Source organism: Manis javanica, chromosome 14 (assembly GCF_040802235.1).
Source record: "Manis javanica isolate MJ-LG chromosome 14, MJ_LKY, whole genome shotgun sequence".
In the NCBI taxonomy this organism is placed as follows: Eukaryota; Metazoa; Chordata; class Mammalia; order Pholidota; family Manidae; genus Manis; species Manis javanica.
The window spans coordinates 12570879-12597125 of record NC_133169.1 but is presented as its reverse complement, the minus strand read 5'-3'; the positions used below and the strand labels follow the sequence as shown (position 1 = coordinate 12597125).

The 26247-nt window shown below is 45.4% G+C and overlaps 1 long non-coding RNA gene across 1 annotated transcript in view; it reads right to left on the bottom strand.

The window, feature by feature from the left end:
• Positions 1-17209: 17209 nt before the first annotated feature.
• The window catches only part of LOC118971647 (uncharacterized), a 48330-nt gene continuing 39292 nt past the window's right edge, over positions 17210-26247 (bottom strand). The window contains exons 2-4 of the long non-coding RNA XR_012124851.1: positions 25226-26204; positions 24991-25121; positions 17210-24896 (exon numbers count right to left, since the gene is read on the bottom strand). This is a non-coding gene — a long non-coding RNA (uncharacterized lncRNA). The remainder of the gene's footprint in view (positions 24897-24990; positions 25122-25225; positions 26205-26247) is intronic.

Below are 26247 nucleotides of genomic sequence, written 5' to 3'. Positions count from 1 at the left end.
TGGTAGGAATATTCTATTCGTTGTTAAGAGTATGGACTCTTTTCAGACTATGCACATTAGTAGGGCCTGAGTGTGTGCCCTGGACCTGACCACAGTCCCACCCATGGTGTCTGTGGCAATTCACTGGGTGACTATCCGTCATCAGGTTCACTGGGGGGTGGGAGGGGAGGGTGAATCAAGGTTGGAGAACTCCCAGTGGGTCTGTCACCCTCACTGTTCCTCTCCCCCGAGTCCTGAGGGACCGAGAGTGTTCCATGCTCGGTGAGAGCCCCCGGCTCCCGTAGGCTCCCATCACAACTGACATCACCCCCTGGCTGACCCCTGCTGCACCCGCGCTCGCTCACGCCAGAGCAAGAGCCGACAACCTGGATTTCAGGGCAGGGCCCTTGCCACCTCCACGCGTCTGTTTGGGGCTGGCTGGTGAGCTTACTGGCTGTGGATTGGAAGAGTTCTGCTTTTGTTCAGAGCTTTTCAGAAAACTATTTGGAGAGTTAAACTTGACTCGGAGTCCTCTTCAGGGTTCCCCTCTGATCATTTCTTCTGGACAGGGCAGAGGAAACACCATGCAGCATCTAAGAAAACAAAACCCAGCGGCTGACCGGCCAGGGCGCGAAGAACCCGGCGCGCAGGATGGCTAGAGGCCCCTTCCACTGCCCTAAAAGCAACAGAGAGAAGTCCCAATATGGGAGCGAATCAGCCCATTCGGACCATCTGTGGCTACCGGGCATTTGTGCATAGATACATCAGCAGCAGGTCAAGTTGGGAATGCCTTTTTTTTTTTTTACAGCCCAAACTGGGAACTTCTACCCAGCATGTGCCTTCCTCAGCTCCATCCTCTCTCTCAGCAGTCTGACACTCCCTCACTTTCCTGAATACGTCTTTCTCTCTTGTGGTTTAGACTATTCAGAAATTAAGAGGCCCTTTAATGCTGTCGGTTCCATTGTTCCCTCAGCAGACACACAGATATACACGAAGAGCACAGATTTCAAAAACCCTTATGCACACGTGCATGCCACACACACAGAGCAAAGATTTACTGCTCTGGAAATGTTGCCTCTATTACAGATTTATTCTTTGAAAAGTGAGAGATGCCCCTCCTGGGATGGACCTGGAGGGGTTTGGTGAGGGGAGAGAGAAAAGCCAGCATTGTCAGGCAGCCCACCCGGGCTCCAGGCATCCAGAGAAGGGGTGGGGGCCAGCGGGGTTGGTGAGTGAAAGAGGAGCAAACATCAATCACACAGATCGGTGGACTGGAAATGCCACTTATTCTTCAAGAGAGCTAAGGTTTTAGAGCCTTTGCAAAGATTCACATGCCTCAGGGATTTATAACAAAATCTGGCCCATCTGCAGATGGCTCGGCACCTATCAGGAAAGCTCTCGTTTCCAGGAGAAGCTGCAGCACAGTGGATCTCAAGGAGAGGATGATGGCTTAGTAAGCTACCTGGGGAGCTGTACAACCCACACCTGCCCATCTCTGAGGTTCTAAGAGTCATATCAGAATCTCTGGGGCCACTTTGCATAGCTTTAGACGTTCCCAGTGACTCCACTAAGGCATCACTGTAGAGTCTTCCTGATGCAGCTTGTAACCCCACAACCTGCACTGCCACACAGAGATGCACGAAGGCTGGGAGCTGGCTCTGAAACGTGCGGTATCAGGTGCACAGGGAACTCCGGCTGCCTGGGTGAGGAGCTGGAGGGAGCAGCAGCCCGCAGATCCCTGGGAAAGAGTCAGGGCAATAGCTCAGCATGCCCCGAAGAGCTCTAGATCTTCTTGCTCCTTATAACCACCATCTCTAAAGTCGTCAAAAAGGCAAAGTCAGTCTCAGCATCTCTGAGAGTTCAGTGTTCAGCCCAAATGCAAGCACAGATGAGCTGCCCTTTGCCCTGTCGGACCACCCCTGGAAGAAAGCCGTGTTCAGTCCTGGACATGACTTTGTAGAAGGGATGGTGACAAGGGGGAACTCATCCAGAGGACAGCGGCGAGCACGCCATGGTGCCTGGGGGGCCGCCGCAGGAGCAACAGGCAGGACCCCTTAACAAGGAGAGCAGACAGCTAAGGGGGGCGGCATAGCGGCCTTCAGGGCTCTGCAGGGCGACACCAGGGAAAGAAGTTGTTCAAGTAGCCAGAAGGGGCACAGGGAGAAGAAAGAAAGGGAAGGCACTGCCATCTCGTTCACACCCTTCAGTGCTTATCCTAGCCATACGAGGTAGTGTTGCCATACCCACTTTTCAGACAGGCAAACTGAGGCTTAAAAAGTTATATAATTTATCCCAGGTGGCCAGTTTCCAAAGGATGAGAATTAGATTCGCATCTATATCGATGTGATTCCCAGCCCTGTTCTGTTACTCCGTAATGAAATACTTGCCCTGGGAAGCAAAATTTAGAGGAAGGATGTAATTCAACATAAGGAAGAATTGGGGTAGATGCTCTCAGTACCTCATCCCAGCCTCCTGCCCCACGGTCTTTCCTTGTGGCACGTCCATCTCCCCAGGTCCCAAGAGTGTTGGCTGATAAACTCTATGTGTCCCCTTCTTGCAAGAATTGTCCTGTATCAAGAAAAGATGGGCCCCTGCCACACCCCAAATTCCCCAGCTCTGCACACCTTAGCCACCAACAGCTTGAATGACACACAGGCACACAGGCTGGGCCCCTCGCCTCCCAACAGGATCGAGTCTGCGGTGCACGTTGTGCTCCAGAGTACCCCAGGGGGCCAGCCTGCAGCTAGAGGCCAGCAGACATCTCACTGGCACACAGCGTGCCCCCGTCCCCTCCACTCTCCTGCGTGCACTCCCCTACTTCCAAAAATCCCCATCCCGGGCTCTGCTTCTAGAGAAACTCCAAGATGCCTGACACTACTGGCTTCTTAGATTCCAAGGAGCCCAGTGAAGAAGCAAAAGGAATGGGACATGGATGAGTGGCAGGCCAAAGGGCCCTGTGCTGACCTGGCCCTGCAGAGATGCCATCTCACGCTCTCCCTGGGAGCAGTGGGACTGAAGGACCCACCAGCCTAGGCCCTGCACTTGAGGCCTGAGGGGTGATATGTGGTGAGGGGGCTTATTTCCAGGTAGTTTCTATTTAGCATTCAGATAAAGCTGCAACTCAGGGGCCAGAAAGTGCAAAGTAAAAGGAAGAAACCCAACTAAGTAGAACCATTCCTTGTGGATAAAAATACCAAAAAGAGACAGTTCCTCTTTCCCTCTCCTCTCACACATGAATCAGCAGAATTCACCAAACTCTGTGGATGTGGCTGCCTGCTATTTGCATGGGCCACAGGGCTTGCGATGGATGTGCACATGTGCCTCCCCCGTCCTCCTTCAGCAAAGTACTTCCTGCCTCAGCTTTCAGCTGTCAGCCTTCCAGGATTGCCTCAGGTACAGAGAGTGCCCACCCAAAGTCTCAAGTGACCCACCTCCAGTGACCGACCCACGCAGCAGTGTAAAGGCCTGGCCGCCTCAGCCCGACTTGGGACAGCCCTTGTGCTCCCCCTGGCATTCATGCCCATATGGAATCCCCTCCACCTGAGCATGGGCTGGAGCTTGACTTGCTCCTAACAAACAGAACATGGCAGAGTGATAGGATGTCACTTCTATGACAAACTCATAAAAGACCATGACTCCCATCTTGCTAGCTCTCTCTCTTTTAAATATTGTTGACAGACCTCTCACTTGCCCTTTGACCAGCTCTCTGTGTTGTGCGATGCTCTCTGTAGAGGCCCACATGACAAGGAACAGAGTGGGGCTTTCACCTACACTTGACGAGCTCAGGCTTCCAGCTCACAGCCCAAGAGCAACTGAATCCTGCCAACAACCACACGAGTGGGCTTGGATGCTGAGCCTGCCCCACCAAGCCTTCAGATGAGACCACAGCCCCAGCTGACACCTGGATGGTAGCCTTCCATCCCAGTGGCAGAAAACCCAGCTAAGCCATCCCGGATTCCTGACCCACAGAGACGGTGAAATAGATTTGGGGGTAAATGTCACTTAGCAATAGTGCTGAGGAGGCATTCTAGCCCCAAAGCTTCCCAGAGGGTCAGCTGAGGCTGTCGTTGGATCTTCGTAATGGTAAGACATCTCTCCCTAACCAATATGCTCCTTTTCTTCCTGCTTCATTAGGCAGTGATGCCAAAAGCATTCCTTCATAAACATGCTGTAAGCTAAAGTCCGTCTCCGACCCTCTTCCTGAAGACCCCAACCTGTGACAGGGCTCATCCCATATGTCTTATGGGATAACTACAGCCTCCAAACACAATTCCAGTTTAGTAATATTTAGTAATATTCCTAAAGAATATATAATTCAATTCAACACACATTTATCAAGTGCAAAAGTGAACAAGGCAGACAGGTGTGGATGCTGGCCTCAGGAGCTAATCACCTACTGGGGAAGACTGCATTTAACAAGTAATTAATGGGCTATGAGCACAAACCTTCAGATTGCTGTGGGGGGAGGATCAAGAGCTAGCATTTCCTCCTTCCTATTCCCTTCTCTTCCCCCCCGCTACACCCAGGGAGCCGGAAAGGGCACCATTTATCTACGTTCCGCTAGAGACTCTTCTCACGTGGTGCACACCCGGGAGACTCACATTCTCCCAGGGTCGCCCTCCCAGGACAAGGCTGGTATCTCTACACCCGATCTGGAGTGACCCAGTCTAACTCTTGTTTTGCTGTAGATCTGTGGGACCCCTCCAGAATATTAAAGACTACCCTACAGGTGAGGCATCTCCAGGTCAACCTGCATCCAGTGGAACCTCTGGGCTGTGGGGGACAAGCCAAAGCTCAGCATGTCCTTCCCCAGAAGGAGCCTGAGAGTGAAGAATGTTGGAGAACACCCTGATCAGAACAAAAGGACATGACCCCCTACTGTGATCCTAATCAAAACTGCTATCAATTGGAGGGACTGTGTTTTATTCACTACCTTTCTCATAGAATTTAAATAAAGTGAATTATAATATTTGTTTTTATTGTATGTATCCCCTTAGAATGTAAGTGTCTTAAGGGCAAGGATTTTGTTTGTCCACTGCAGTGTTTCCAACGCTTAGAACAATCACACCCCATGCCTGAGGGAATGAATCAGTGAACAAGTTTAGTGCCAACCTTCAGATCCTCAGATCTGACTCCACTTTAACAGAATAGAGGCTCTAGAAGGATGGGGAGTGTAGTACTACTATGATCTCCATTTTACAGATGAGGAAACTGATGAACAGAAAAGTGAAGAAACTTCCCCACAGTTACACAGCCAGCAATTCTCTGAGCGACAGTCTGAGCTCAAATCACTCCGGCTGCAAAGTCTTAGCTCTCTTTCATTGCCCTACCCTACAGAGATTGCTATTTACAGAGACATGCCAAGAATATAACCTGTTTATTTTAACAAATATTTACTGAGCACCCAAGGTGTCTCAGAACTGCAGGCTCTTGAAGAGCAGGGGCCAAATCTTCCTTTACTCACCATCGATCCCCACACCTGGACCCATGCCTGGCACAAAGTCAATGCTCAATAAATATTCGCTGAATGAGAATAAACTGTCCTAGGTGCCTGGACTTATAAAACAGCCATAGTCACTTTCCCCACAGTGCTTGGAATATTGGGGCCCTAGTCACATGGAAACCCAGCAGAAAGGATGACCATAATAATAAGAATTTACTGGGCATTTGTGTTTGCTATGTATAAGGTGCTTTTCTAAGCACTTTTCATGGGTTAATTTATTTAATCTTCTCAACAGCGCTTTGAAGTTGGTCCTGCTATTATGCTTATAGGTGATGGAATGGAAGCCCAGAGTCGTTAAGGAACTTGCTGAAAATCACAATGCCAGTGAGTAGCAAGGCCAGGATTTGAATCCAATCAGTGTGGCTTCAACTGCACTCCAACCAGTGGACATTGTACAGCCCCTCTATGTTAGATAATGATGATGATCATAACAGAAATGGGTGCCTGAATGCTGACGATGCCTAACGGCCTCTGACAGTGTAAACAGAGAGGAGTGAATGACACTTGTATTAGTCTGCTAGGACTGCCATAACAAATGCCACTGACTGGGTGGTTTAAACAACGGAAATGCATTTTCTCACAGTTCTAGAGGCTGGAAGTCCAAGATAAGGTCTCAGCAGGCCTGGTGTCCCCTGAGGCCTCTCTCCTGGCTTGCAGACAGCTGTCCTTTTGCTGTGTCTTCTCAAGGCCTTTTCTTGCAGCCATTCACATGGCATGCACATCCTTGGGGTCCCTTCCTCTTCTTATAAGGACACTAGTCATATTGGATTCGAGACCCACCCTTATGACCTCACTAGCCTTAATTATCTCTTTTAAAGCCCTATCTCCAAAAACAGTCATATCAGGAGTTAAGGTTTCAATGTACGAATTTGCGGGCAGGAGAGGAACATGATTCGGTTCATAACAATCCTGTGCAAAAGAGGACACCATCAAAGGCTTTCCCTGTCCCCCATGAGCACTTCCACAAGCCCTCAGGAGCCCAGGTTCAGCCGCAGGTCAGAAGCAGGGCCCTGTTTCTGTCCTGACTGATCCGCCAGTCCCTTGCCCTTCTGCTGAGACCTTCCCACACGAGAGGCTGGCTGCCTGGACCCTATGCCTCCTTGACCTCTTCTACAGCCTCACTAACAGAAGCCATGTCTGCCCACAGTCATTGCATTTGTGACAACGATGTATTTTTGATATTCTGATGGGGCCGGGTAAGGGACACCTTAACCCCGCGGAGCAGAGGTGACCACTCAGGACAGAAAGCCCCTGGACACTCGCTTACCTCCCGCAGCACCTTAAGGGAAAGACACATGCTGAGCTCAGGAGTCCGGGGGTTTGGGTTCAGCTTGATGCCAAACTGATTCTCAAGAGGCTTGAGAGAGAACGCTCAGGAGGGCCTCCTTAGGCTGCTTTTCCTTAGAAGTCACCACACAGTTGTGAACTTCTTTGCACACCTCCAGGTTTCGGGATGGAGGGGAGCCATCTGAGGAAACAGGCATCAAGGGGTTGTCCACCCTGTCCTCCTGCCCTCCCGTGGGTGGCTCCTAAATAATTCAAGAGGGAGACACAACTGTAAATGTTCATAAAAACTTCCAGAAAAGGAGAAAGGAGAAGGACACACTAACCAGATTTGGGCCACACAATCCACCCCTCAGTCAGCAGCCACATCAGTCCAGAAGGACAGCGCGTCCCCCTGTGAACTACCTTCAGGGAAAGAACAGCCACCCAAGGGCACCAGGCGCTTGCCCATGACCTAGGGGAAGGGGGGATCATGAGGACCTTCTGTCCTTTCTCAGGAGGGGAGATGGGACTTACCTAGCTGCACTTTGTGAAGCTCAGCTTAAACAGAGGGATATCCACTCATGCTCCCCACCCCCCTGTGAAACAACTTTAACTAATTCTGACTGCAGGAGAGCAAAGGGACAGCGTGGATGAAACCTAACGCCTCCAAAGAGCCAGCAAGCAGCCGGCGCCACACACAAAGCGCAGCACAGTGTGCCCGGCATATGGGAAACTACGATTTTTCCTGTGTGCTAAGGTGACAACCATGCTCTTCACAGTGTCTTTGCAGCCATAATTTCTAAAATCAAATCCAGTCTAAACAGGAGGTGTTGGAAGCTCTTGAATGAGCATGGAGAATGAATGGCAAAGCACAGTCTCTTTTTTAACTGCGTGAAAGAGAAGGACATCATGAAAATCATGCATAATTGAAAGTTTTTAGGAGAAGAAACACCTTCCATTTGGAATTTCAGTTTTGGAGTCTGCATGATGGTGGAAATTTGATGAGAAAGAGGGCTCTGGTTAAAAATTTCTTTCAAATAACAGTATCGGTAAAAATGACTAAGGTCATCCCCCCTTTCAAAGTGTGGCTGAAGATGGCTTCATCCCACCATGTGAAAGCCAGAGCCTCCTGTCCAGTGGAAGGAGTACCATCTTTTTCCTGAATGAACTAGAATTCACACAGTTTTCAGCATTTTTCCCAAGGTGATTCAGCCAATAGCCAAATCTTCTGAGTCCCAACCCTGTTCTTTGTTCTCAACTCCACGTGGGCACTCACAAAAATAGGATGCAGTCGTTGGCGGTCTTTGCCCACCTCTCAGAGAATGCACCCCTTGGCCAGCCAGAGGGAGGCAACCACAGAGAGGTACCCTTGGCACGCTCCCTGCACCCCTTCCTCCCCACAGTCCATCCAGTGTTTGTGGAGAGTGTTCATTTCAACACATGTGCATACACACAACGCACACAATACACACACACACACAATTACAGTCAGAGGCAGAAGAGCGTGGACATAGGAAGATCGTTCCCTCGGGGCTCCCTGTCCTGGCCAACACCATGTCCTCGGGTTTTCTGATCTCTCTCCTTAAAACTCACAGCCCTGGCAAATGGAGCCACAGTTACACACACAGACACACACACACCCCAACACGTACCCCCTCCCCAGGTTCTCAACCACTAACCTGCCCCCTAAGACCCCCACTGAAGTCAGACTGGCTCTCTTGATGGCCCAGCTCAACTAGGCTCCACACACGGATTCAGATATAGGAAGTAAGTGCCACCTACTTCCACCTCATCAACCAGCCCTTAGACCCAGCGCTTCCTAGGGAAGGGACAGCACCGGTGTAGGAACAGAACTTAAGGTCACACGGCCTTGGACCGACATCCCAGTTCCCTCAGGCTGCTGCACTCTTCCAGAGAGCACCATCACACTGCCACCTCCAGGGGGCGGCATTCACAGAGGGCCACAAGGGGAAGGATGCCCATCCACCCCCACGGCCCGCCACAGCCCAGCCACTAGCAGTGAACTAGTAGTGTTACTGCAGCAAGTGCTTAACTAACTGGATCCTTAGGTGCCTTTATTTATTAAGTGACTATTTTCATGTCTATATCTCCAAGTTGTTGCAAGGATTAAATTAGATGATCTTTGTAAACTGCTCAGCACGGAATCCGTTACATTCAAAGTAGTCAGTTATCAGTGATATTATTTTCTTTAAAGGCACCTAACCTAGGATCATGCCCACACAAGGCCTGTCAGAGGTACTTGCGTTAAGTCTCCGGGCCAAAGGCTTCCCATCCCTACCTGTGAGTCATAAATGATTTGCCGGCCAACCTAAAATCTGGTATTTTTACTGCCCGAAACTCTTCATAGAGAGGAGTGAAGGTGGGGAACACAAAGCCCCTATGGGACAGCTGTAGTTTTGACTAGAATAATAGGGAGCAAAGAGCCCATATGCCACACCGTAACACCCCAAACCTGTACCCACAGTACAAGCCTAATGTCATGCCACCTCCTCCTTAGAATGAAAAACATCCACCTCACACCCCTGCTCTCCAGGCAAGAGATCTGGACATAAAATTAACGAAAACAAGAGCTGGACACAAAGGAAATACTCTCTTATATTTTTAGCATAGTCTCCAGTTTGCTACACAGTTTGTACAGTGGCCTGTCTCCACCAGGACTCCAGAAGAAAGTTATACTTTAATGCTAAAGGGCAGGCCCCTTCATACATACGTGCATACACATCATACATGAATGGACCTCTCGCCTATGCATGATACTATCTCTGTGCCATCCTTAAAAGAGAACAGAGAAAATCATCACTTCAATCATTTTCTGTGTTCCTGGGTTAGGATGAGGGATCCAGGAGGTAGATATCATTACTCCTAACTTACAGGTGAGAAAACTGAGTTTAGAGTAGTGAAGCAGCCCTGACGGCAAGACAAATAAATGGCAGAGGTGGAAGCCAGTCTACAAACCAAACCAAGCGCTCCCTTGCCGGGATGTGCAAGCCTACACGCTGTCTAACTTGGGTACCTGCAATCCTCCATCATATGAGCAGGATCTCAGACCTTCAAGGAGGAAGGAATTTAAAGTCCATCCACCGTAATATTCTCATTTTACAGATGAGAAAACTCATTTTAACAGGTACTTTTCCCTAATGAGGTTGTTTCCACATCCCAGTTAATAGTCCGTATTCATATAGCTTTGCTAATGTGGACACAATGGATTCTGCCAAATAAAGAAGATTCCAGGGTTAACTGATGGACTCACAAGTCCTGTCTTTTTAGGGTCATATTTCTATCCAGTGCCAGCTAGCCCCAAGGTAGCAGGGTGACCTAAGGAAAGTCACTCTGATCTTTCTGGGCCAAAGTTTGCTCATTTGTATGAGAAATGAGGAGATTGGATTTGAGGATTTATCTGCCATTAAGGTCCCTTCCAGACCAGCCCAGAAGGCCCCCAGCTTCATGCCAGAGAGTGATGTCTACGCTCACATGTCTACATTCACGTCAGCAGAGCCGTCTTCCTTAGACAACCAAGATTCACTGTGCAGACCCGCAGCCACCTGCTTCTCAGTCTCTGCACCCCCTGGAAAGGAAGCTCATTCTCAGCAGCTCAGTGTCAGAGCCAAAGTCTTCCTGATGGGGGCAATTCCTCTGCAAGAGAAATAGTATCAGATGTCCAAAGCGGGCATCAAAGACAAGAAGTCAAGGTTTGGAGTCAAACAGGTGCAGGATGATCTGAGGAGATGATGGCGGCAAGTGGCAGGTTGGACAGGAAGAAAACGTACTGGGTTTTAGAAATGCAAAACTGCACTCACAACAGAGGTTTCTTCCTGTAATTGTTACTTGAGGAAGTATAAAAAATACAAGAAATAAAAAAAAAATCTACATTACAAACATCCATAGCCTCTTCAGGCAATTAAAACTTAGCATTTTGTTAGATGTAACCACCTAAATCGTAAAAAGAAATAAAATAGAATAAAAAATGAAGTGCCCTCCATAGGCCACCCTGTGGCCCTCCTACATTTAGATAGACAAACATACAGACACACTCACACATGTACACACATATAAGCATCATACTAACAAGACCATTTTCATGAAGTTAGGGGCTAATCTTTGAATCCATCTAACAACTCAGATTTTGTATGCATGTTATATATCAAGATCAAGTTCGCTTAAGGGAGCTTGAAATGCAAGGACAGTCTATAACATCAAATCACAATCTCTGAGTTTTGAATTACTTGTAATACCTTATGGGGATCTCTGCACTTAAGATACCTTTTGCTTATTCTAAAGTATAGTGGTTTCCATTATACAAATATGTTTATATTTTCAAAGATATATATCTGCATATATATGATATAATATGCATACTTATTCTATTAAAGATAAGGTGCTTTTAATCAGAGGTCCACTCACAAATGACTGTGCTGTTTCTCTTACCACCTCTTTGGGACTCTGTATCTTCCTCAAGTCCAATTCCGGGGTGTGAAGGTGGGGAGCACAAAGCCCCTATGGGACAGCTGTAGTTTTGACTAGAATAATAGGGAGCAAAGAGCCCATATGCCACACCGTAACACCCCAAACCTGTACCCACAGTACAAGCCTAATGTCATGCCACCTCCGCCTTAGAATGAAAAACATCCACCTCAGGGCTCCGGAGGTCCAACTTACAAGTACTGAGTTCTTGTCTAACAGGAAAAAAGTGGTAGTATGAGAAGTTTACAGGGCATCTGGTTTTAATCAGAGAGCTCATGTATATAATCTTGTTTGTCTTTTGACATTTTCTTAAAATAGGAAAAAGTAGCCAGTCTCATTTAATTAATGCAGCCACTGAGACACTGGAGGGTCGATGTCATCACATCACAATGAAGAAGGGTCAGAGAGGCACGAGGCCCGAAACTGCCAAGAGTACAGTCTGTTCCTGACCTTCGTCACCAGCCAGCCTCCCTTCAAAGGCAAGCGATCACACGGACAGCTGGAATGCTGTCCCTGGAAGGCTCTCCAGGAACCACTCCGGACTTCTGAGAACTGCTTCCACCGTAGGTTTTACAGCTAAGTCATGGAGGATAGAGAAAGTACCCAGTGCTGGGGAAAAGGTGGGAAGGAAAGGTCCAGGCTTGGGTTAAGCTGCAGAGTCTCCCCGTACATCTGAGAGGTGTGACCTTGAATTTCAAAGACGCTCCATGGAGCATAACCACACCCAACTGTCGCATCAATGACCTGTGGGAACCAGGAGTGTTTCCACCCTTATCAGAGCTTCCAGAGAAGAGTTTTGAGAACCCTTAAATTAAATCACGTGCCAGATCCATTGGTAGGGACTGCCTGGAGCATTCTGTTGAAATTCTGAGGCTGTTTTCAGACTCTGCAAGAAAGAATTCTGTGATCAATTAGCAATTGGCCCTGCAGTGAAAAACAGCAAGATGCTGCTTGTGTGCAAATCCTGTATTGAAGTAACTACCAAAATTAAGTGCTATATTCCTATTAGATGCCAGGGGGTTTCTTTATGACATTCCTCTTCAAACATTCATTTGCATGCTCCCCAAGAGGTTTTTGAAAATCTATGTATCCCTTCATACTAATTTACTTGACAGCTAAAATTTTTCATCTTAAGTTTAAAGAGTCACAAAGGCTATGTCTTATGGGATATTGTAAATATCAACATTTTAAAATAGATTACTCTTGTATATATGCAATAGAATTTAAATAACACAATTCAATATACACCATTACACATTTTTTAAGTACATGAGCAAATTTTTATGTCAGAAAATTTGTAACACTCCTTTTTCTCTTTGATTTTAGTTTTTTTCTAGTTCTCCACAAGATTTTGCTGGTTCTTTCACTGATCACCCTATCATAATTCTCTGCAATAAAATATGGATGTTATTTAAATTATTTTTAAATATTTGGTAACTATAAGTCTTTAAATGTTTTAAAAATTTCTCCTGGATTTAGTTATTGTTATAATTATTAATAAAAAACTAATCAAAATAACGTAACTTTTTGCTAAATAATTATTAAACAAATGTAATTTTTGTAAAAAAAAAAAAGAAATCTCAGTGAGATTGGTGGGACTGGGTTTTTTTTTAATTACTTCTTCTATATTTGGATAAGAGTTCTTATTGCTAGACTGAAACACAGTTTAGGACCTGTTAGAAAAATTGTGAAAGATTCTGACATGGGAAAAAAGAGATTATTGAATATTCTTTCAATGAAAACCTGAGTGTTGTCTAGAAGGACCACCACAGACCCCTCCAACGACAGTTATCTGATTGTATAGGGATATATACCTTTGGTTCTCTTTGATAATTTAGTTTACAACTCTAGCAAATTGAAAGTAATAAAAATGATTCTTGTTCATAGAAATGTTAGGCAGAAAAATAGGTATGAGAAGGGTGGAGGGAGAATAAGGCCAGTAAAGCCCACTAGAAGGGATTCAAAGACTTAACCAGACAAAACTAGAGGGCCAGGAAGGGCTCACAGAGTTAATGAGTTAGTCAGTTGAAGTTGCAAAGGCCAGGAGTCACTTATCTGAACACAGCCCCTGCCTTCATTGTATCAGTTAGATCATGCCATTGTAAGATTCACTTTAGCCTGCTAAAAGGCCCAGTCTATTCTTTAATTTAACCTATATGCTGGTTTTTTCCTCTTCCTCCAGCCCCTAATCAAGTAACTTTGTAACCAGGGCAGGAGACAGACCTGGAAGTGTAAATAAATCTACAAGGACAAAGAATGCTGAAGTCTCAAACCAACAACCACCTAAGTAACCCTGTTCTAAAAAAGAAACTCCAAAGGAATTATGAATCACCTGCATACATCATGCCTTATGCTGACCCCCACCCAAAGAAGCCCTGTAAAACCCCAGATCCCAAACCCTTAAGCGCACCTCCTCTCTGAAGTTGCACACACTCACCTTTCTTCAAGTGTGTCACTCTCTCTGTCCTACTTTAGATAAGTAAGGAGGGGCTGCTGAGAGCTCTGATTTGAGCTTGCAAATTCCTGTCACCTGGTTGACTGGGACAGGACTGCAGCTATACAATCATGTTCCTTAGTAGCCTGCCTGAAAATCTCTTTTCTTGCCTTTGGGAAGTTCTCAGAATATAATCTGCTCCATCTAGCTTTCTGTGACTACCCCAAGTCCTGGGGTGGTAGGGACTTAGTGCCCACGCCCTGCAGATCTAAGCAGACCCTGGATGCCACGTGACACAGGCTTTAGGAGTTAGCAAGGGATTTGCCCTATGCTGAGCAGCAGTTCATTGAGCTTCCCTTTTCTCACTCTTGTTCATAGAAATGTTTTTCCTTCCTCTTTGCTTTAGCCAAGTAAACCTGCCTTTATCTACCTCGACTCTGGCCCACTCTTCCCTTGGAGTATATACAGATAACACTTTCACTCTGCTTCACTACTGTGGCTCTGCCCTTCAATTCTTTGTTGCAGTGGGGAAAAGAACTGAGGAAAATAATCTCCACCCTACCCCTAACAGAAGTAACTAATTCTGTCCAGTAGACATACAATTGGTTTCTGCTCTTTAGAAAACATGATTCCAAACATTATATTTTTTGCCCTATAAGACAATAACTAGTTTTCATCTATTAGCAAACTCATTTTCTTTTTGAAAATTATCCTATAGTAGTTAATTATGTGTCTACTCTTTGTTCTTTATAGACAAAAGCACTAAGAAACTTTGTCCAAACACATACAGTGATGGGAATGGAAGGAGTTTAGTTATAGCAATGTAACCCTGTTTGAAGTTCTGAGTTATGTGTCAAAACTCATATAACAATCTATAATCAAAATTTATTTTGTCTTAAAACTGAAAACTCAATTTTCAAAATTGAAAGCAAAGAATTAGAATCCATCAAGTTTTAGCTACCAGCCATCTCAGAACCATTATCCTGAGATCTTTGTTTGCAGCCCTGAAGGGTTTTATACCCTGGGAAAATTCACCATGGTAAGACTCAGAATGGGTGAGAGGTATTCATTTTTTTGTTAAGTGGAAGAAAGGTTATTAAATAAGGAGGTAGGAGAGAAGCACTTGATATGGGCTCTTTAAGAGAGAGAAATTTTAGGGGAGACTATGTTTATGAGTTGAGGATGTGGATAGGGATACCCTTGAAAGTTCTCTGGAAAGACTTTATGAGCCTCCATGAACACACATATCCAACATGAAAGCCATTCCTCTAAGTCACATGGGAGAAAAGCCACAGCATGCAGAAGTGGTTGAATTCAACAGAACCAGATAAAGAGTTCTCAAGACTTTAACTGTGCTTCCCAATGCCTGGTCTTGGACTCTGTTCTAATCTACTTCTGGCATTTACCATGCTGGGTACCAAGTTCCTTCCAGCAACTTCCATACAAGCCTTGGCTGCTTTGCCTCTGGGACATGGACTAACTGGGTCTTTGATTCACTGATTCCCTGATCTCACCCTGACTCTTTTCATTTGCATTTCTACATAACCTCCCATTATGCCAGAAAGTGTTTACAGAATGCATGTTAAGCTTTGTCCTCCAAAGCTTTTAGAGTTAAAAAACTTATGTTAGTAAAGGCCATAGCCCAGAACACTCCATGGAAAGCACAAATGTATCGTCTCAAGCTTTAGCTTAAAATTTCACTGGAACTCTGCATTCTATTTCACAACTTATCAGCATTCATCTTAGTTTTCTAAGATATTTAAAATCACTTGCCACTGAATAATGCTGGAACAAGATATGCCAGGATTATCTTGTGACTTCCTTGCCTGGAAGTTCTGTTTCAGAAGAACAGCATGAAAACACTGAAAAGAATGATGTGATGCTTAATTGGGTCAGCCTTATGAAGCACAAATTAGATAGGTTTTGAAATTGTGATAAAGGTGGATAAGAAGATTGATGTGGGTAAAACTGCAGTATTTCCAGAATCTCTCGTCTGGCCTTAGTGTATCTCCAAATCAGTATGTGTTTCCAAGGGGTGGAGAGAAGTAGTCCATCTCCATATCAAGAGGGGATTGCAAGGGTTGGGGGAGCGAGGGCATATCTGGACCAGAGAGGTTTGGTGGGGTCCCTTTTTACAGCCAGGTCACAAGAGACGTGGGCCAGCAGAAGTGGATGACTGCTTGTAAACAGGTTTCTCCCACTTTATTTCTCCCTTTGGCTGATTTCGACTTCAAAGATTATTTGCCCTGGGCTGGGAACATATTTTCCTCCCAGAGTTAGAATTGGGAACAGTTTCAACCAGCCCTCCTCCAGATATCCCCAAAGCTGCAGGTTGCAGTAAATAGTACATAATACAGGGAGGAGGCAGAGCTCATGCTTTTACCCAGAAGTCTAACCAGCAAACCCAAAAGCCAGGCTTCTCTGGAAGGACAGCTTCACTCAGTGTGCTCCCGAATCAACAGCACTCGAAACAAGTGTCTCGCTTTAGGAGGGGAGGAGGGAAACCCTGAATCTTCCTCACCAGAAAGGATGGTGTCCAGCTCCTTTTCATCTCAGGCAGAGACAGAAACAAATGTTCACTGTTTTCATGGTTCATAGGGAGAAATTTTTTTTAAGTCTACTCTTTTCATACCTCATTTGCATAAGAGGTAAAAGATAATACGTAGATAGCCCAGAGGACAACGGGCATCCTCTGCAGGCCCTTGGGATGACATAATTTACTCCATCGCGGAAGCCCCAGCAGAGACAGACACACTCCCACAGGTTCACGTACAGCAGGATCAAGACCTAGGCTTGGTTAGTTGAAAATAACTGTGTTCCCTCAGCCTCTGAATGATGGGCATCTTCATGATAAGGCACTATGAGGAGAAGGGCTGATCATATATCATAGGTTCACCAATTATTGATTCAAGGGCTATGTCAGGACAACTGGTGGAAGCCACATATATGTACTAGGTTTTATTAGTACCCTCTGATTGTTTACTTTCTAATGCACACAGGATGATCAAAAGCCATGTTCATTAAATATGGACATAGTGCATATAGGATCAATCCATCAGTACTTATTTATTATTCATCTGCTTTGTATGAAGGCCCTGGCAATCAGGAGAAACTGTTGATCAAAAGGACCACTGGCAGAGTCACATCAAGAATTTACATTTGCTTGTACCACTCTGTGGGTCACTACCCAGGGTTTGCACTTGCGTGGGTGGGACACTGGTGTCAGTTTAAGGTCCCTGCAGACAGCTTAGCCAAGGGGCACTGGTGTCCGTTTAAGGTCCCTGCAGACAGCCTAGCCAAGGGGCACTGGTGTCCGTTTAAGGTCCCTGCAGACAGCCTAGCCAAGGGGCACTGGTGTCCATTTAAGGTCCCTGCAGACAGCCTAGCCAAGGGGCACTGGTGTCCGTTTAAGGTCCCTGCAGACAGCCTAGCCAAGGGGCACTGGTGTCCGTTTAAGGTCCCTGCAGACAGCCTAGCCAAGGGGCACTGGTGTCCGTTTAAGGTTCCTGCAGACAGCTTAGCCAAGGGGCACTGGTATCCGTTTGAGGTCCCTGCAGACAGCTTAGCCAAGGGGCACTGGTGTCCATTTAAGGTCCCTGCAGATAGCCTAGCCAAGGGGCACTGGTGTCCATTTAAGGTCCCTGCAGACATCCTAGCCAAGGGGCACTGGTGTCCATTTAAGGTCCCTGCAGACAGCTTAGCCAAGGGGCACTGGTGTCCGTTTAAGGTCCCTTCAGACAGCTTAGCCAAGGGGCACTGGTGTCCGTTTAAGGTCCCTGCAGACAGCTTAGCCAAACAAAGTGGATGTGGAGGCAGGCAGTATCACGGTCACTCTCAGGGACTCACCCACATGAGACAGTTACCGAGCAATAAAAGGGTAAAACATTCCACAGGTGTTCAAATTATTTAGGAAGAATCAGTAAGGCCTGGAATAGCTCCAGAAGTTTTTATGGAAAAAGAGACATTCAGTCAAGCCAGAAGGGTAAATAGTAGAGAGAGAGAGATCTGAGAGCAGAGAAGACACACCTTTCAAAGACAGCAGCCTGGGTAGAGGCACTGAAGAAACAACAACCATAATAGGAATAGGGGGTGGGGAAGGACCATCAAAGACATGGCATGATTGGCATGGACAGTCTGTGTTGAGGGACAGTGGAAAATAATGCCAGGTCATGGAAGGTTAGGCAGAGAAGGCTGGCCTGACAAAGTAATCAAAAAGAGGTTCTAATTAGTTCTTGAGTAAAGAAAGGCAAAAAAAAAAAAAAAAAAAGCAAAGTTTTGGAAAGATTATCTTGAAACAAGTGCTTTAATCTAATTGGATATGAGTTTTACAAATCTTGAGGGCTTATCTGGAGAAAATGCTGGTAGTGGTAGACCCGCAACTCAATTTGCAGTGTTAACCACACTGCTGAATGCACAGTGGTTGGCATCCATTCAGTCAGACATTCACCAGACACTGAGCATCTACTATGTTCTAGGCACTGTGTTTAGCATTACAAGTACAAAAGAATGCTCTAAATACCATTCTTTTTCCTTGAGTCTACAGTCTTCTCTGGCTCTGCTAGATTGAACTATTAGTCACAATTCATTATTTCCCTGAAAGAAATGTATCCATCTACAGTACACCCTTGCCAGGTCTCATGGAAGCAGGGTATACTTCCTGGCCCTCTGACTTTGGCCTTGGCCATGTGACTTCCTGTAGACATGACATAACCAACAGTTTGAAGTGTGCTTGTGTGGTTGGACAGCCCTCTTAAGCTTCTGCCATCACCATAAGACCTGCCCCCTGAGAGCTTCTGCCCCTTCAGCCTGGATCCCAAAATGAAAATGTGTAGAACATAACTGCCCAACCAGTCTACAAAGCTCAAGCCTGGAGCAAAGCCACTTCTGCTGACCAGCAGATATGCAAGAAATAAATATATATTGTTACATGCCAGTAAGATTTTTGTGTTTGTTATACAGCAATAGCTGACTGATACACTTACTCTCAAATCGCTCCTTAGTCAAGCCCTAGTCTTCATTTCCAAACTTATCTCTCATTTTTCCTCTACACATACCTTAGAGTCCAATCAAAGTGCACTACTCACTGTGCCCTCAGTCAACCCTGCTTTCCCACTTTCATGTCTTTCTTTGATTCAAGTACCACTATCAACAACATTTCCGCTAATTCTGCCTATCAAAGTCCTACCCATCCTTTTAAGTGCCATCTCATGGGCTACCTTCCTCTCTAAAGCCCTTCCTAATCCTAACAACTGTACAGAAATGGACCACCCTAGATCTGCTCAGCCCTGATTATGTCCTCACCCCAGCCTTACTTTCTTGCCTTACTTCCAGGCCAGAATGACCCTAGTGACAGCTCATGTTGTTCCCACGATCATAAAGCCCAAGCCACCACTGCTGCCACCACAGACCAAGACATACCCATGGGTACCACCTGACCACGTCTGTGCACTAGACAGACTGGGCCTACTGAGGCTCTGACCTCCCTGGCAACCTTCTGGAGGGCTGAATAACACAACTCAAAATGATGAGAGTTGGCATCCATGGGGCAGACTTAGACTAATGTGAAAGAGAATGAGAGGCAAGAGTCAACAAATAAATTGCTCCCTCTTCCTTCTCTATGATGGATAGATGACTGTTCCTGGCATTTTTTCTGGAGGTGGCCCACAGGGCTGAGCAACCATCTGGTATTCTGAAAAGCTGTAATCAGCTTGGTAATTCGCCGTCTTGCATTTGCTGTCTGCTCTCGCCCCAATTCCCTTCTTTGCCTCACTGTTGCTTTCCTGGGATAACACCCCTAATAAAGTGTGACTATGTAAGATCTTGTTTCAGGCTTTTTTTTATGGGAAACTAACTGGAACACTAAATAAATATGGTCTCTTCTTTTGATTTCAACTGATGCTTTTAACATTATTGGTATATATTTCATTCTACTTGGTGTTAAGGCTTGTTCTGATAGATTCTCCCACCCAACCACTATGTGCTTTATATGTAGTAGACACTCAAAAAACGTTTTAATTAAATGGACTGGATCTATCTCATTCCATTCAAGTCAGTAAGTAAAATCAATCATTCCAATGATCAAAATATATTTTCCCCATTGCCCCATGAAATATATTACCTCCAAACTCTATTCCAATTTCTACTTCTCCCATAAACATTGACACAAAACACCTTTCTGTTCCACTGTACTCATTACAAATAGAAGCATGAAAACTTGCAACATCTCAGTGGGGACGTAGGAAAGCTGAGAAAACAGGTGGCTAATTAAGGATCCATGAGGGCAGTTAGTATTTCTAAATAGAATATATCTCAATAGAACAGCAGAGTCACCAACCCTTTGCATCGTCATGACAACCCCCAGCCCTCCACCTCTGTGTGAAGAGGACTTCTAGACCTTTCTGAACACATCACATTCTCCGAAATCGGAGCGGCATTACCTGAACCTGCTTAGACTCATGATCTACAACTACAATGATAAAAAGGAAAAATACTGCAAAACCCAGTGCAGTATTGATGCATTCTGTAATGAATGCCCATTCAGTAATTACACTTCCTCCTATTAAAAATGCAGGCAAGTGAATGTGGCAAGAATTGAAATGTTTCTTATAAGCTATAAAAACAAATATAAGGGTTTTCTGGTTCAAACACATTGTGGTTGTCATGTTGGGCACATTTACCCAAGGATACTTGTAAGCACCATTACTCAGCACAAGTAGTGGCTTACTGGTTATTTTTACCCACTCTCCACATCCCCTTTCTGCAGCCTCCGCCTCAGATCCCTGCTTGCGACTCATCCTCAGCAGAAGATCCCTTTCTTACTGCCAGAGGCTCAGATCATGACAAAGTGGGGACCACAAGGTCAGGGTCCCAAAGTGGGGTTAACAACAGGGAAGGCTTCCAAAGGCTATGCAGAGCTCTGCAGGAAGGAGCCCAAATGGCGAGAGCCGCAGTAATAGGACAGCTAACGGACAACAGCCCAGGTCCTTGAACTCTGCTTTGGACCCCGCAACCCTCCGGGAGCAGGAGGTGATCTCTGTGTAGAAAGGATTCAACACTTTCCATGGCCACAGTCAGTCCTACAGAGCCCATCCCACCAACACAAATGCTCTGGGGGTTCACAGCCTCCCCGTGAGACACCGTGCCCAACAGGTGTTCTGAAATTGCCCTCTTTGGCTTCTTTTGCTCCTGTATGATTCACTGACTTATGTTTTCTGGAAAAATCATTTTGCAAGCATGTGAAACAATGTCCTGGGATCCCAAGGAAATCAGAGATGGGGGCAAGAGGTGGCAGCCTTTGAGAACAGGAGGTCTCAGGTACAGAGAAAGCCAAATACTTTCTTATTCACAGATAAACACTACTTCTAAAAGTTTAATTTGCCTGCAAATATTATTTTGAAACTGACCCCTTCATCATTTAAAACTAGATATATTTTATTTTTATTCCTAGACTCCAAAAAAAAAAAAAGAGTAAAAGATAATCCCCTGTCCTCTGCTCTACTATCTCTCAAACCATAGCTGTGAAGGGAACATGGACAACCTGGACCTTATAAATGGAGATGAACAGGTTGATGAGGAGCCTGCAACCTTTGCTCTATCAAGAATAGTTAAAAGGACTCAAGTACTTTTACAAGTTGAATTTTGTTCCTAGAAAAGACATATTGAAGTCCTAAACTCCAGTATCTCCGAATGGGACCTTATTTGGAAGTAGGCCTATTAGAGATAACGGAAGTTAAGATGAGGTCATACGGGCATCGTGGCTTACTGGTTGTATATGCCCGGTGTCCTTACAAGAATAAGGGACACAGAGGGGAGATGACCAAGTGAAGGAAAACACAGACACAGGGAGAACCATGGGAAGGCAGAAGGAAAGATTGTGGTGATGCAGCTACAGGACAGGGAACTCCAAGACCGCCTGCCAATGCCAGAGGCTAGGAGAGAGGCAAAGAAGACACTCCCCTCAGAGCCGCCAGAAGGGGCCAACACTGCTCACAGCCAGGGTATAAGACTTTTAGCTTCCAGAACGACAGAAGAATAAACTTTTGTTGTTTTAAGCCACCCAGCTCCTGGTGCTTTGTTAGAGCAACTGTAGGAAACCAATACAGGGGCTCACCATGAACAAGCTGTCCCCACAGGAGAAGGACCACCACGTCCAACAGCGCTTACACTACCTCTCTGGGGGGCCAGCAAGAAGACACAGGAACACCAGCTGCATGACACAGCGCAGCGTAAGAAGAGACATGCAATAACTAGAGGTTCATCCAAGAGTGGACCATGCAGAAGTCCATGAGAACCTCTCTGTATTTAGACTGTTCCTACAGAATCTGGATGACTTTTCACAAGGGGGATTGTAGAGAGGGTAAGAGGGTAAGGTTCATAGGTAAGAACATCTTTCCACCTGTAAGATTTTTGTAATTCTGGGTGGTTTTCACAAGCATGGTTTGCCATGGTCCCCATTCCGATCCTTCCAGGACAGTGATATGAACAAATAAGTCATCTGAAAAACCTACACCTATTTGGCTTTAGGTGCTTGTGTGTTCACATATATTTGCTAACATATTTGCATTTCATATTTGGTTTCATTATGCTGGTAGTGGAATGAGTCTGCATTTCCCAAGCATGCACCAGTTTGTTTTAACAGGAAGAAATACAAGAATATGCTGCTGGTGATGTGAAATGGTAGTTGGTTCCCAGATAGATGATCCAGTCTAAAAATGAACAAAGGAAAGAAAACCTGCACATCAGGACAGAGGAGAGCAAGAGCTCTGATTCCTACAGGATGCTATTTAATCCATGGTTGGAGTGCTTCTGTCTTGCTCTAATAATTATTTTAAAACAATCAAGACAATTTCTGGCAATATTTTGGTTGCTTTTCCCAGCTTTGAAATAAAATGCTATTTGCATTCATTAAAAATCTTAGCAGAGAGTAAGAGTAACGTGTCTTACAATTAATGAGCTGCATTTAAACACGGAGCAGCAACTCTTGTGTGAACTCCATGTCTAATAGGTTGGGAAGGCCTTGTAAATGAAATTGCGATTCAGTAAACATATGTCCTTGGCAGTCCCAGTTTGAGGAAAGTGAGTGGGGAAAAAGAAACAAGGAAAATCAATTACTACGATTTGTATACCAAGAAGGGCTGCATTCAATCTATGAGTAGAAAAATTCCTGGGTACAAATGCAAAAAATCTCAGGTCACTTCACCATCATTTTTACTGATAAATTTTCATGAGCGCCACAGGGCAGAGGAGGAGAACAAGCGGGGATAAAGAGCATATGGTGACACCCAGACCATTCCAGCCTCCGGTGTGGGTTACTCTGCCCCTAACACCACAGGGAAATGGGGCTTTCTGGTTCATGGGAGAGGAAGAAGGAGGTTTTGCTAATAATTAGTTAAACCATGTGACTCTGTTACTGTTTCCACACCGCCTGGGTACACTGCAGTAATTCAAGTCTGCCACTAACCACCCAGAGTTCCAGGGGTCCCCAGGCCACCCACACATTTGACAAACTAGCCACAAATTTGGGGGTTCCCATGACCCCCTTGGAGTCAATAATTCGCTAGAAGAATTCACAGAACTCAGGAAAGTGCTAACTTACACCTGGTTTACTATAAAGGATACACATAGAGCTGGGTCTGGGGGGGAGGGCAGTTTCCGTGCCTTCCCCTGTGGAATCAGGCACATCACCTTCCCAGAACATCAGTGGGTTCACCAGCCAGGAAGCTCCACTGAGCTTCAGGGCACAGAGTTTTTATTGGCATTTCATTAAAGGCGTGATTGACTAAATCACTGATCACATGATTGAACTCAATCTTCAGCCCCCTTTCTCAGAGGGTGAATTGGTCCAAAGTTCCAACCTCCTGATCATGTATGTGTTCAGCCCTTCTTCTGGGGACCAGCTCCCATCTCGAAACTGTCCAGCGGCCCACCTGATTCACCTTGTTAACGTAACAAAGACGCTCCAGTCACTCAGGAAACACAAAGGGCAATTGAAGCCCTGTGCCAGGAACAGGGACGAGTAACATGTACGTTCTTTATTATACTGCACTCAGTTATTCCTCCATCTGATATAAACATTTTGAAACTGTATCCACTTGCCCTCACAATGTCTTCTACCTTAGGAAGATACAAAGTAGCTGCCATCTGCAGTTGTGAAGGGGAAAGGGACAGAATCTTTGAGACTAGATTCTGCCATCCTCTCCCTTAGGCTCAAGTGAAGACAGATCTAGAAGGGAAGCCCTGAGTTTGTTCTATTTACAGACATACAGTTCTAGCAGAACTCAAAGAAAAGCAATTTTTCCTCTTTACTAAAAACTCCAAAACTAAGAACAGTCAACATTTATTGAGCATTTATTAGGTGCCAGGCATCGTCCTAAGCACCTTACTGTATTTAATAATTCAAGCCCATCGACAGTCTTGAGATATTAATCCATCCCCTCTTAATGGACATTTAGACCGCTCCCAATGTTTTTCTTAAAAACAGTATTATAATGAAAGATAAGGATAAACCCCAAGGTTTGGGTGTCATGAACTGAAATTCTACCCACTTATTATTTTCCCCATTTTATAAGTGAAGGAACCAAAGCACAGAAAGAATAAGGGCTATGGTTAAAATTTCAAAAAAATATGGAAAGATATAAAATGGTAAGTTAGAATGCCCCTGTTCTCCAACCATCAGGCGAGTCACTAGAATGAACCACTGCTAAAATTTTCTTGTGAATCCTTCCTTACTATAAAAATATCCTTTCAGAGTGCTTTATTCATCAGTAAGGAAACTAAGATAGATGATAGATATAGAAGAAAAGGTAGAAAGATAGATGATGATGCTAATAGATAAAGATCTTTTCTTGATAAAAATGAGTCAAGCAGAATATATATCCCTTTTTTACTTTATTAAATGGATATTTCTCTATAGCAGCACACACAAATTTATTTCATCCTCTTTGATGATGTATCATAATTTATTTAACCTATCCCTTCTTGATGGACATCTAGATTATTTCCAATTTTTTTCTTAATAAAACAGTGAAAGACGAGGCTTGAACCCTAAGGTTTGGGTATGCTGAGACAACACCCCATTTACTCCTCATTCCTCACCCAAGGGCACAGTAAAATCACAGGCATCGTCATAATCCTGGCCATGAATGATGCTGTTGATGCTGTGTGAGAAGCATCCTGGCTCTGCGTTTCTGTCCAGTACAGGACACGGACCCCCATCAGGGAGCTGCCGTCCCACTAAAAAAAAAGTAGAAGATACATCTGCCCGATACTGCAGGACAACAGAGCACAGAAGTACAATACCCAAGCAGCGGGCCAAAATACTACCTACCTGAAGTGGAGCAAAGCCCCAGATCTACCCTTGGGAAGAGCACCAAGCAGAGGGCAGGTATTCCAAAGTCAGAAGCCACTGCCACTCGGCCTCCTTTTATCAGCGATCTGACCTGAGCAGTAGCCCCCTTCCTTAATGCCCAAAAGACAGGAAGAAATAATAATTTGGGGCATACAAAGGAGAAATACATTTTTAAAAGTTTCATACAATACTATGAAATACCAGCTAATGATACCTTCCAAACTGACGCTTGCATATAACCCAGTAGCCAGAGATGTTTGTTATCATCTCGCCTATGGCATGCTTCGTGCTGGCACTTCACGTCGGCAGCCTGGTTCATCCTGCAGGGGAGGATGGTCCATTTTGCAAATGGGGAAAGTGGAACAACGGAGAGAGGCAAGGGGACCGGTGGATACAGTTACAGCTGAAGACACTGGACGAAAACCGGGATGTTGCTGGCCGCCGGCTCAGGGTTTCTTTTTGACATACTTGCTTTTAAGGTGCTGTGGACATCAGTGCACAATATAATGCCAGGTTCTTACTCTGGTCTGGAGTAAAAGATGTAGCAAAATGTATCATCATCATTATCATGTACCCATAACTTGTGAATCTATTTTCCCCTTTTTCCAGTGGTGGCTTGATTTCCATGGAAGTGCTGTATTCATTCTACACTCATTAGCTGTGGACACAGGTCCACGGAATGTGGAGAGGCAGTAAAGCAACATGATGGATGATGGTCCTGTGTTCTTGCCTCTGCTGGCCAGAGTAGCTCATGGCCCAAGGCTGCAGGCCCCACATCAGGACACACGGAGCCCCATCACCACCGTGCAGGGCGTGACAAGGGATGCTGAGTGTTAAACGGTTGGCTTACCTCTCCAGAGAGTCTAGAGACCAGGCAGTCAAAGGATGAATAATGCTGGACGGTACCCAGGCATTTAGTCTGAAGATTAATCAGCCTTATACAGCAATTAGTGGGCCCCTACAGCATTACTATGTATACTTTCAACACAGAATGGCCCAGCAGCAAAAGCAGACTGCAATTTCAAGGGGCTGCTTCCCAGTCCAAGTCCTGCCACCTCCGAGCTGTGAGACCTCAGGCAAGTTACTTGCCCTCTCTGGGCCTGTTTGCTTACCTGCAAAATGTGGATAAATGATGTCTGCCTCTGAGATGATTGAGAGAAGACAAGATGGCCCACGTGACAGTGTTTTGTGAACTGACATAAGACAGAAAGATGATTTCAATGACACAATGTTAGT